Below are 11,247 nucleotides of genomic sequence, written 5' to 3' on the forward strand. Positions count from 1 at the left end.
TATTTACAATGCGGCGCACCATGGGCCCAAAACGTCACCGAAGCGTTACGCATCTGTGCCGTTAAGGCGGCGCATTTCAGGAGTTGCGTCGCAACGATGGTGCAGCTCCAGCAATGCTCTGGGGTGCCCTATCTCCCCAATGCTGCATCAAGCCGTACGTCTGCTTCAAGCAGGCGCAGGGTTTGAGTCACGCATCATTGTCCTAAAAGTGACTGATTGAAATCTTGTAGATTTCCCTCAGCCCCTTTTAGGATGCGTTCCTGAGCAGGAACGCCCTCCCTTGCTCCGGAACGTCCCCTGATGGAGCGGGACTTTACAACGTGATGCATCTCCCATATGCGTCACGTTGTTAATATACGCCGCACCATGGCGCCTCTTTTGTTCTGCCGCTGCGTCACAAAAGTCACGCAACAATGGAGCAAAAGAGCCGCAAGGGTCTTGTAAATCGGCCCTTACAGACTCAAGTCCAGTCCTTCCTTTGTACACCTGGCAATAAGAAGAAATAGAGGTGGTGAATTCATAGTTTGAGTATTTTAATAACTGGTTAATGTAGGAAACTTGTTAGTGTTGTCGCTGATCTGCAATTACGATGGAGTTTGTCTGTCACTTCGCGTGCTGTGGACTGCTGCCTGCCAGTCCTAGGCGAACCTTTTTAGTAGTTTGTTTAGTGAGTTACAACTTTCCAAGTCGACGGTCCGCAAATCAAGCAATACTAATATCATAGTAGACAGCATGAGATAGGTCAATATATCCCGTGGAATAGTTGTCTATTTGCTATTTCGCCAAAATATTTTGTTATTGTTCTTTTGAAATGTTTGATTTGGTTGACAACAATCATCCATGTTTTCGGGTCTTTCTTTCTTTCATGTTGTACATCAGCTCCTCCCAGGGGCAAGAGGACAGAGGAGGAGGCTGCTGTGGAACTGGATGCAGGCCAGGATCGGTCAGGCGAGGGCTCCTTTATTGCCCCAGTAAGTTTTCATTTTAATATAGAGTACCTATTTTTTCTTAGCGTTCCTCATTCGAATTTTTCTAAATCGTTTTTGATCTTCTTGTAGACTGTATCTAAATTCTTATCCTGCCTCTACTATGACTCCCTGTGGTATTACTAGATTATTCTTATTAGTCTGTCTGTGTAGCTAACTAAGATTGCACAGTTGGCATAAGGTGTTAAACAAAACTCCCATTCTAGTCAGCAATAGCTCTATGCACTGAGTGCAGTCCTCTGGGATTGTCCATAATGTCTTTTCAAGTCTTCTAAATGTTTATGCTTTGACAATTCCCCACAATAAAATGTGAATGACCACCAAGAAAGAATAAGATACTACTTTACTTTTGGTTTAGATAGGAGGATAATCCATATTACTACTGTTGCAGGGACAAATCTGCACAAACAGAACTATGGACACTAAATAGTGCATTGTCTATCAATTATAATAGGCGCAGGTAGACTTTCCACATACCTCAGTGATATCAGACTTTGAAGAACCCCCAATCTCCTTACTGACTAGATAGTGTGGCAGAGTCATTTAGCTCCCGAATTCATCGATGATTGATCCCAATGATGATTATCCGACGCAGGACAAGAGTACGGAGTCAGAGTCCAGAAGTGTCAGAGGCATGGACTCATGCTTGCAAATTGCAAAACCTTTTGCTCATTCACTCTTGACCAAAAACCACAGAGTCTATTTAAGTTTTAAAGCTTTATTAAATGTAAAAATATTTATTAAAATCAAGCTTGTCATAAAACATAAACAGTTGATTAAAAATGGAAAAGTGCTTAGTGATGATTTATTTCACACATTTATTGCGGGCGAGCCGAGCCCTCACCTGGTTTGAACTTTAATTTTTCTTTTTGGTGCTGAATCGTTGGTCACTCCGTCCTAGTGATGATGATTTGTTCTTAGAAGTGAAGCTTCTGTCTGTTATGAGAAAAATGGTGCGTGTTAAAAAGCAAGCATTTATCAGTTGTGCCAAAAAGTGCAGCAAGACAACACCCTTCCCTGGAAAAAGGGACATTTTTACTTTAGAGTAGACAGTCACGAATTATTAGATTGGTTTCTGTATTCACATTTCTTCATTCCTGGACAAAATACTAGTGAATGGTGTATGTCTATGACATCTAACAGTCTTAAATGTACTTTGTAGGTGGAACATCTGTTGCTGGGCCCAGCACGGAGGTGGAGGAGGAGACTCCAGGGGAGGAGGCGGTGCAAGTGCCGGACGAAACTGCTGTGCGGGTTGCCACAGTAGTGGCAGGCAGTGGTAGGCTCTTATATTCCTTACTTATTGAGATTGCAGACTGCATAGTGTGCTCCCCGTGAGAAAACGTGAGGTTTGTCCAGATGAGAGACATGAAGAAGAATGATTGACATATAGTTTAAATGGATGGATGCCTGGATCATGATACTATCTGACTCTTAGATAGCATATGTGTATCTAGAGAGAGTAGACGGTCACTGGATGAACTAAGTGTTACTTTGAAGAGCATGTAACACCGCACCCACACGTCCGTCCCAGTGTAGGAAAGGCAAGGAAAAGAAGTTGTAATTTTGTCCGAATACTACCATGAATAGTAGCAGTAGTTTGTATTGCAAGCACAGCATATATCCGGCTATTACGATGACCACTCACTACCTCTGTTAATAAGTTTAGTAGAACTCAGTCATTCATGTGTGGATGTATCACTGTTCACTCAATAAATAGCAAAGCACCTAAAGTCATCCCATATGTAAGCAAATACATACCATGTGCAGTGATAGATAATCAGATTATTTATCTTCTTCATTTTCCTTTTCTAGTATTCATTGGCACTGTAGGGTGAAAGTTAAATTAATTAAGCAGCAGCCCTTGTAACAGAGTATTCTCAGTGCCACCCATAATAGAAAAGTAAGAGCATCACCACCTGCATGTACTGGACTGGTACAGTAACGCAAGCCTGTCTCACTCATCATGGCGGGCGTCTTTTTTTCTCGGGTGCAAGTTGACTGTGCTGGCATTATGCGGGCTTGCAGAAGTTAACGTACCAAGTTTGCTAAACAAGAGAGAAGAAGAAGAATAAGACTGGTGTACTGTCATAGTCGACTCTAATGGAGTGAGTCCATAGTGCTCGTAGAATTGATTCCTTAAACTCCCACTAATGTTAGAGCATGGATGAAGAAGTGGGAGGTTAGACAGATACTGGCCACAATAGTTATGTACTGCCCTTGCAAGTTGCTAGTTCTACTGTGACACAACTTTCTGCTGAATCATTTTGTGTTAATCTTAAAGAGCATTGGTTACAGACTATGTCTTTCTTTCTTCATATAGATGCTCCTTCCAAACCAACACAGAAGGAGCTGGCTAAAAGGGCCCGGCAACAGAGGCTGGAGGCCACTGTCGCCGAATATCGGCGGCTGGTGGCCCAGGAGGAGGAGGACACGCAGAGTACGTCAACAACATCCACGGCGACACCTGCATCCTCCTCCGCGCTCCCTGGGTCAGCCAGTCAGTGCAGCAGGTCTCCAGCGGTACGAAGCCGGGGTACCCCAGCCACCCGCCACCGCCGAGCAGAAAAGAAATCAGCTGCCCCCCACAGAAGTTGCAAAAAAAGGATGCACCGCCTTTCCCTGAGGGTTTCCTACCTCGAGCAGGAGCTCCTCAACACCAAAACCCTGCTCGAGACCCTCCGCAAGGAGCATGCCGACCTGGCCCGAAAAGTCGACAGCAGCCAGCAGTAGGAGGAGACTGTCCCTTGCCCCTTTTTTAAGGACTTCTGGGGGGTGGGAATTGGGAGTTGGGTTTTCTACTTTTTTGCACTTAGTTTTCAGGGACATTCGTTGGGGTTCGGGAGGGGGGGTGGGTTGGGTCTTGCGGGAGATTATTTATGTTAGGGATATATAAATATACTTTAAACTTTATCTTAGCATACGTGTTTTTTACTGCTTTTGAGGCTGGTGGGTGGGGGTTTAACAGTCCTGAAACTTAAGTGGCATCTTGATTCAAGTTGTGTAAGTACTAATGGCCCAAATGTTTTCAAAAACTAAGTGCCTCTCACAGAGTAAGTGAATTCAATAGTCCAAGGACCGTCAGACTCTCGTCTCTCCTAATACTCCATTATACTACCTCCCCCCAAACGCTTATCTTACCTGTAATTTGTGTTTGGAAATAGGGCTAGGCACACGGCTGGCTGCACGCGAAATGGCGATTAAGGTTGGCAATCCTGGGCGGATGAAATGTCATCATTGCGGTGGTACTTGTGGTGTTACACAGTGGCAGTTGCAGCATCTGGAAAAAAAGAAAATGAAACCTTGTTTGTCCTTACCGTAGCATTAGAACGGTACAATAGAGAATATAGCAGGTGACAGTACACTAGAACAGTGCCACAATGTAGCCTAACAAATGGTAAAGTATTGAAAGTATAACTAGTACTTGTGTTGAATTTCTTTGACATTGGCTACTACTACAAGAAATAGTACTGAAGGTGAAGGACACAGCAGCGTAATAATTTGCCACGTCTATGAGGAGGATGTTCTTGATGACCAATCAAGTTGATGGCGCACATGAAAATCTGCTTTCATTTGCCAATAGTGACTCAGTGTCAAGCTGAGTAAGAATATATCCTCGGATTCCTTTACCAGCCTGTTGCTATGACCTTATCCTCCCCAGCAAGTGTGTGGAATTATTGCTGTCATTTAGTCACACATCAATAAAAACCACACAGCCCGGGGGAAGAGGGTTATGGTTTGGAAAATGGATGGGAATGGGTTTTTTTTTGAGAGAAGAAAAAAGAAACACAGCATGGACAAACAATAATTGAAGATAAACAAATCTTTGGGTACAAAGCTAACCATAAATCTTTTAAGTGACATAAAGGAAGTGCATGCACTACTGCATGCATGGTTACTGAAAAGTAAGTAGTACTTTCCACAACCGTGAATTAAAGAATGCGACAGTACAGGGCTGCAGTAATAATTATGCGTTTTCACTTGCCTATATCTGCACTCAGAGAAACACTTCGTACATTAAATTAGGTTTAAAAAATAGCAGAAGTAAAACCTATACAATGGCTGTAGGGATGAATTTAGAAGCAGAGATCAAAGAAATGCAGAGTCACACTCATAGAAGTTCACAGCAATAACATTACTTAAAAGATAATTAGAAAAGAATGGATACTGTATCTGTATGTTGTTGTAGTTGTCCTGTTGAGTTTGGGAAGTTGTAAGATGCATCCAACCATTCCTCTTATTAGCGGGACTCCTCCATTCCATCTGACGCTCCGACCATCAATGTTGGTGACCAGAAGACACCCTGTCCACTGCCTGCCTGGCGAATACTGAATTTCGGCACGCTAATGTGAAGCCTGACTTCATCCTTTTCCCATTGCACAGGCTGAAACCCGACCTGTAATTATTGATTGAAAAACAGGAAGAGATATTAGAACACCACTGACAAATAAATATAAGGTATGTATGCTGTGTAGTGCAAAAAGTCACACTTTGAGTTTCCTAATAGACAGTACAATATTTTTGAAAGTGCGTACTCTGTCTGAGTCTCCTTTTGAAGGATAAATAAGTATGGGCGAATTAATTTAGCGGATTTTTCCCCTCAAGCTAGGTGTACTGTAAACTGTGTTTTAGAACAAAATTAGACCTTCCCAGCAGTGCTCCCAGACCCTTACTAAACCCAGTCGCAAAAATGTAGAAGACACCCAATCAGATCTCAAAAAACGAGGCCTAGTAGAAAATGGTGACAAAACGTACTTTGAAAGTAAAGTAGGCCCAAATCCCCCCTTACCCACCGTGGATTGTATTCAAACCACTTGCAAGCAAGCAAAAGTATTCATACCCAGCATCGCTCCAAGACTTGCAAACCCCCCCACAAACAGCCTCCCGCCCAAACACATGCAATATAATACTGCTTACCCTAACGAGCCCTAAGTTAAGAATAGTGGCAAACGCTTTCTTTAACTAGGCCAAATCCCCCCTTTCCCACCATGGATTTTCTTCAAACCACTTGCAACCACAATTACACATTCCCACGAGTGCTCTAAGACCCCAGAACTCAGTTGCAAAAATCTAGAACACCCCGAAACACATGCAATCCTGCTGCTAGTGCTGACCCTAACGAGCCCTAAGTTAATGTGCCAAAACGCTTTTCAGCATGGATTTTCTCCAAACCACTTTTATCCGGTATTAGACCTTCCCAGCAATGCCCCAAGACCTGCCAACCCACCCACAAAAAAGCAGAACACCCCCATACAGGTAAAAAGCAAAAATGGAAAATCTCATACTTAGAATATTTTTGGCCTTCTTTCAATTCTGTCCAAACGCGCTGTGCAGCTAGGCTCTAACTCCCCTTTTCCACCATGGATTTCCTGAAAAACAAATGCAATCCACATTAGACTGTGCCAGCAGTGCTCCCAGACCCCAAAACCCACCCACAACAACCTAAAAGCCCACCAAACAGCACCCCAAAGACAGGCAAGTGATCAAAAGCGCAAAATCTTTTTCTGCTCCGATTTTCTCAAAGCCACTTTTATCTGGTATTAGACCTTCCCAGCAATGGCCCCAGATCCGTCAACCCAGGCGAAAACAAGTAGAAGACCCCCAAACAGCCAAAAAGCAAAACTACAAAAATGGGGACTTTGACATTTTCAGGCAAATTTCCAAAATCACTCCGCGCGCGCTCTGCTGCTAGGCCCTAACTCCCCTTTGCCCCCATGGATTTGCTTCAAACCTCTTGCAATCAAAAGTATCCATACCCAGCAGTGCTCCCAGACCCCAAACCCCACCCGCAAACACCCGGAACCCCCCCAAACAACACCTCAAAGACAAGCAAGTCAGCAAAAACGCGAAAAAAATTCACCTCCGATTTTGTCCAAACCACTTTGATCCGGTATTAGACATTCCCAGCAATGGCCCCAGACCCCTGCAGCCACCCGCAAAAAAGCAGAACACCCCCAAACTGGCAAAAAGCAAAAATCGGCCTACTACCTGGAATTCTGTCCAAACGCCTGTACAGCTAGGCCCTAACTCCCCTTTTCCACCATGGATTTCCTGAAAAACAAATGCAATCCACATTAGCCTGTGCCAGCAGTGCTCCCAGACCCCAAAACCCACCCACAACAACCTAAAAGCCCACCAAACAGCACCCCAAAGACAGGCAAGTGATCAAAAGCGCAAAATCTTTTTCTGCTCCGATTTTCTCCAAACCACTTTTATCCGGTATTAGACCTTCCCAGCAATGGCACCAGACCCGTCAACTCACCCGCAAAGAAGTAGAACACCCCCACAAGTGCAGAGTATTTCTTCATTGGGAGTAATCCAGCCATCTGATTTGAGAGAAAGAGGAGTCTGGAGGAGGAGGATAGAGGAGCATGTTCTTGTGAACTTGTGAACCTGAGGAATGCAGACTGCGGCACCTTCAAATCAATAAGCAAATAAGTGAAGACAGTTCTGCTGATGGGCTTGTTTTTGTGATTAGGTGATTAAAGTTTTTTTATATAGATTTTGCAAAACAAAGAAAGACAGACACACAGGAATGAAAGTGAATAAGGACGAAAAAGAAAGTTATTTATTCATTGGCTCATTTTCAGGGCTCGGTGTCAGGGAAGAAGAGTTCGTCCTCATACTCTGCGAATTCAGGCGGGAGTAGGTCACCTAACAGAGAAGAACTTCCCTCTAAGTTGGTGTCCTCCTCGTCTTCTTCCTGCGTGTATTCTAGTATTTTGTAATCTGGTGGTATGAGGTGCTGATTCATCTTGATCATTGTTAACCTCTCCACATTTTTGGGCGAGAGGCGGGTCCTTTTGCAAGTTGCAATGCCACCAGCAGCACTGTAAACAAGTTTAGAAGACACGCTTGCGAGTGGGCAAGACAAGTAATTTATAGCCAGGTGGGAGATCTCTGGCCACAATTCTATTTTCCCATGCCAATACGCCAATGGGTCAGCATGAACATAGACCTCTGTTGAGTCATTCAGATAGTCCTGCACCATCGACTTAAGGTTCTCCACAGTTCCTCCACTTTGCTTACTTTTTGCTGGGACCTTTTGAGAAGCAAACCCTAGCTGAGTTAGCCAATCCTCTTCTTCACACAATGTTACTGTTGTGTCTGGTGCAGATGATCCGGTTGCTGGTGTCTTTAACGGCTGAGAGGGAAAATCACTCACTTCTGCCACAGCCACAGATGCAGAAGTGGATTCTTTTGACTCCGGATGGCCTGCTGATGCTGATGTACTGCCTTTTCCTTCAATTTCCTGCCGTTCTCTTTCAAACCGAGTGGCTTACACAGCTAGCCAACGTTTGTACTTTGTAACTTCTGCGTCATCAAAAGGATAGAATACTCTGCCTGCCAGTGCCTTTTTGTACCGTGGATCCAGAATAGTAGCACAAATGTAATGCTGTTCTGTGTGGATCTTTTGAAGACGTTCATCGCAAAGTAGGCGCTCTAATAATTTCTCCGCCAAATCAAAAGCTTCTTGCTTTTTTTCATCTTTTTGAAACGTAGAAGACACCGCCTTCAGTTGGTGCTCTAGCATGCGCAACAATGGGATAGCTTTTCCCAAATTACAGTCCTCCCTGCTGACTGCACGCGTGAAGACCTCAAAAGGACGAAGCATGTCTGTCAGGCTTTGAACTAGCTTCCATTGCTCCGCATGAATCCTCAGGTCCTTCATAGCTGCAACCTGTGTAAAGAAATACTGATCGACTACCGCACACTGCTCAAACAGACGCTCAAGCATGTAGAAAGTTGAGTTCCACCGTGTTGCCGCCTCCTGGATGAGTGATTTTACTGGCAGTTTACGTTCATGTTGCAGGCCCCTCAGATGCTTCCGGGCCTTAAAAGAATGGTTGAAATATGTGCACATTCTTCGGCAGGTGGTCAGTGACTCGCACACTGGACTTTCTTCACACAAGAATTTTTTAACAAACAGGTTTATACAGTGCGCCAAACACAGCACTCTGAAATAGTTACCCATATCCATGGCCTTAACTACATTGGCGCCATTATCCGTGGAAACATAACCAATCTTGCATTTTATTGGGGACAGCCATTGAAAGACCTTTGTGTTAAACTCCTGCAAAATGTTTTCTCCTGTATGACTTTTCTCCATGCCAAACATGGCTAGTGTTGCATGTTTCCAAGCAGCTTTAAAAGCGTTTAGCTTGGCTTTAACCCCTGAAAAAGAGACCCAGTGTGCAGTGACGCACATGTAATCAACGGCTTGGCAACTGGTCCACATGTCTGTTGTCAGATGTATAGTGTGAACAGCACTCTTCTGCAAAGCTGCCCCAATCACCTCCAGCACATCTTCATGTAGTGCTGGGACCGCAACTCTGGCAAAATAGATTCGGCTAGGAACCTTCCATTTAGGGCAGAGCGTTGCCACTAATTCAAGAAAACCAACCCCTTCCACAAAAGAAAGAGGGAGAAGGTCCAGAGCTAGCATTTTAGCCAGCTTAGTGTTATACAGACGCGTCATTGGGTGGTTGCATTCAAATGGCGCATCTGAAAACAACATGCTTCTAATGGTAGGCTGGACCATTTTACGGGTTGATGATGACTTCTTCGACCCAGTTACGCTCGGTGATGATGAACTTTTTCGCATTGGTGTCTCACTCTCTCCCACACTCTTAGTGTGGCTCATATATCTTGCAGGGGGTGTGCTGCTGACAGGGGTACTGGGTGTAAGTGAAGAAATGTTTGACGCTTCTTCCTCCTCGTCATCATCAGATGAAACATCAACGGATACAGTTTGTTGACTTGCAATTCGGGCTTCCTTGATCTCCTTTAGGTGTGCATGCCATTTGACAGTGTGCTGTCTCTCAAGATGACCTCTCTGGCCTCCGGTACCATAGTTGGTACCAAGCTTACCACGACTAACTCCAAGCTTACAAATTATACAAATGGCGATGTTTTCCCTTGTTGTGCTAACACTAAAGAAGTCCCAAACTGCGGACTTCAAATGTCTGTGGGGGGCGGAGGAGGCGATACTGGTAATGCTAATGCCAGATGAAGTGGAGGATGTGTGTTGCCGAACTTTACTATGTTGTGCACTTGCAGCACCACTAATTGAGGAAATGGAGGTCGAGGTGGATGGAGGTCCCTTCTGGCGAGAAAATATGGAAGCGGTAGGTGGTGGTGTACTAGTTAACTGCATTGGTGGTGGTCCCATTGCCTCGTCGACAACATCATGCTCAGCAGCTTTTCGGGCTAGGGTCAAAATGTCTATTTGCTGCATGCCCGCTGGGGCTGCAGTGACGTTTATGATGACTGCGTCGTTGTCGTGAGAGTCTTCATCAGCAGTAGTATACGCCACTTCTTGTTCAGCGTCATCATCACACTCCATAAGTACGAGAGGTTTGGGGACCTTCCTTTTACGCTTAGCTACCTTTGTCAGATCATAGTGTGCCTCACTCTCAGACGGCAGTGGTGGTTCCCAATTAGGATCCATATCATCAGAAGGAAGGGGTTTTGAAGAAGATGTAGACACCATCCTTGATCTTTTCCTTGCTAGGGATCTGGAAGACAATGAATGATCAGGACGAGTGGCTTCCTCAAATAATACCTCGGCTTGAATGTCAATTTCCTGATGTGCCCCTACTTCGGGATGAACAACTATTGTGGGCACTTGTGCCGCTCCATGCACCTCTGCTTGCGCATCTCCTTGTGCTGGCTCTCCTTCCACTTGTACATGCACATGTGGTTGTTGTTGCGGCTATGGTTGTTGAACACTCGTCAGATGAGTTACAACAACCTGTGTTGATTGAGAGATGCTGCTACTTTCTTGCGATGAGCCAACATCACTGGTCGATGGTGATTGAACAACTATACTGGCTGCCTCTAAAGCACTCAAGGGCTTGGACTTAAGTTGGCTTGGCGGTGGTGGCACTAAGCCCAATGGAGCGGGGGTGCTGCTCCCAGCTTGGTCCCCAGCAGACCCCGCTGCTGCTACAGGCGTACTTTTTGTTTCTCCAAAAAATGTGGCGGTCGGCACACTAGTCTCATTGGTAAGTGACGCTGTTACAAAATATATATGAATATCCATATACATTCATTTGTGCGTACTTCCAAAGAGTTCATGATTATATAAGATCACATAAACATGAGGCCTGGAGCTCAAAATGGCTTCCTATCTGACCTTGACTGGACAAGCTTCAACAAGCTATTCTGTACACCCTTACAGGTCACCTTGCTTGTCTTGACTACATGATATGCAAATGTTACACAGTGCAGAGCCTGCCATTCTGGTCTGCCCATATCT

At 44.7% G+C, this 11,247-nt stretch overlaps 1 pseudogene; it reads right to left on the bottom strand.

Moving 5' to 3' along the window:
* Positions 1–7,572: 7,572 nt before the first annotated feature.
* On the bottom strand, positions 7,573–8,850 carry LOC147709254 (zinc finger BED domain-containing protein 6-like; annotated as a pseudogene).
* Positions 8,851–11,247: the final 2,397 nt, after the last annotated feature.

This window comes from Lissotriton vulgaris, chromosome 6 (assembly GCF_964263255.1).
Source record: "Lissotriton vulgaris chromosome 6, aLisVul1.2, whole genome shotgun sequence".
NCBI lineage: Eukaryota > Metazoa > Chordata > Amphibia > Caudata > Salamandridae > Lissotriton > Lissotriton vulgaris.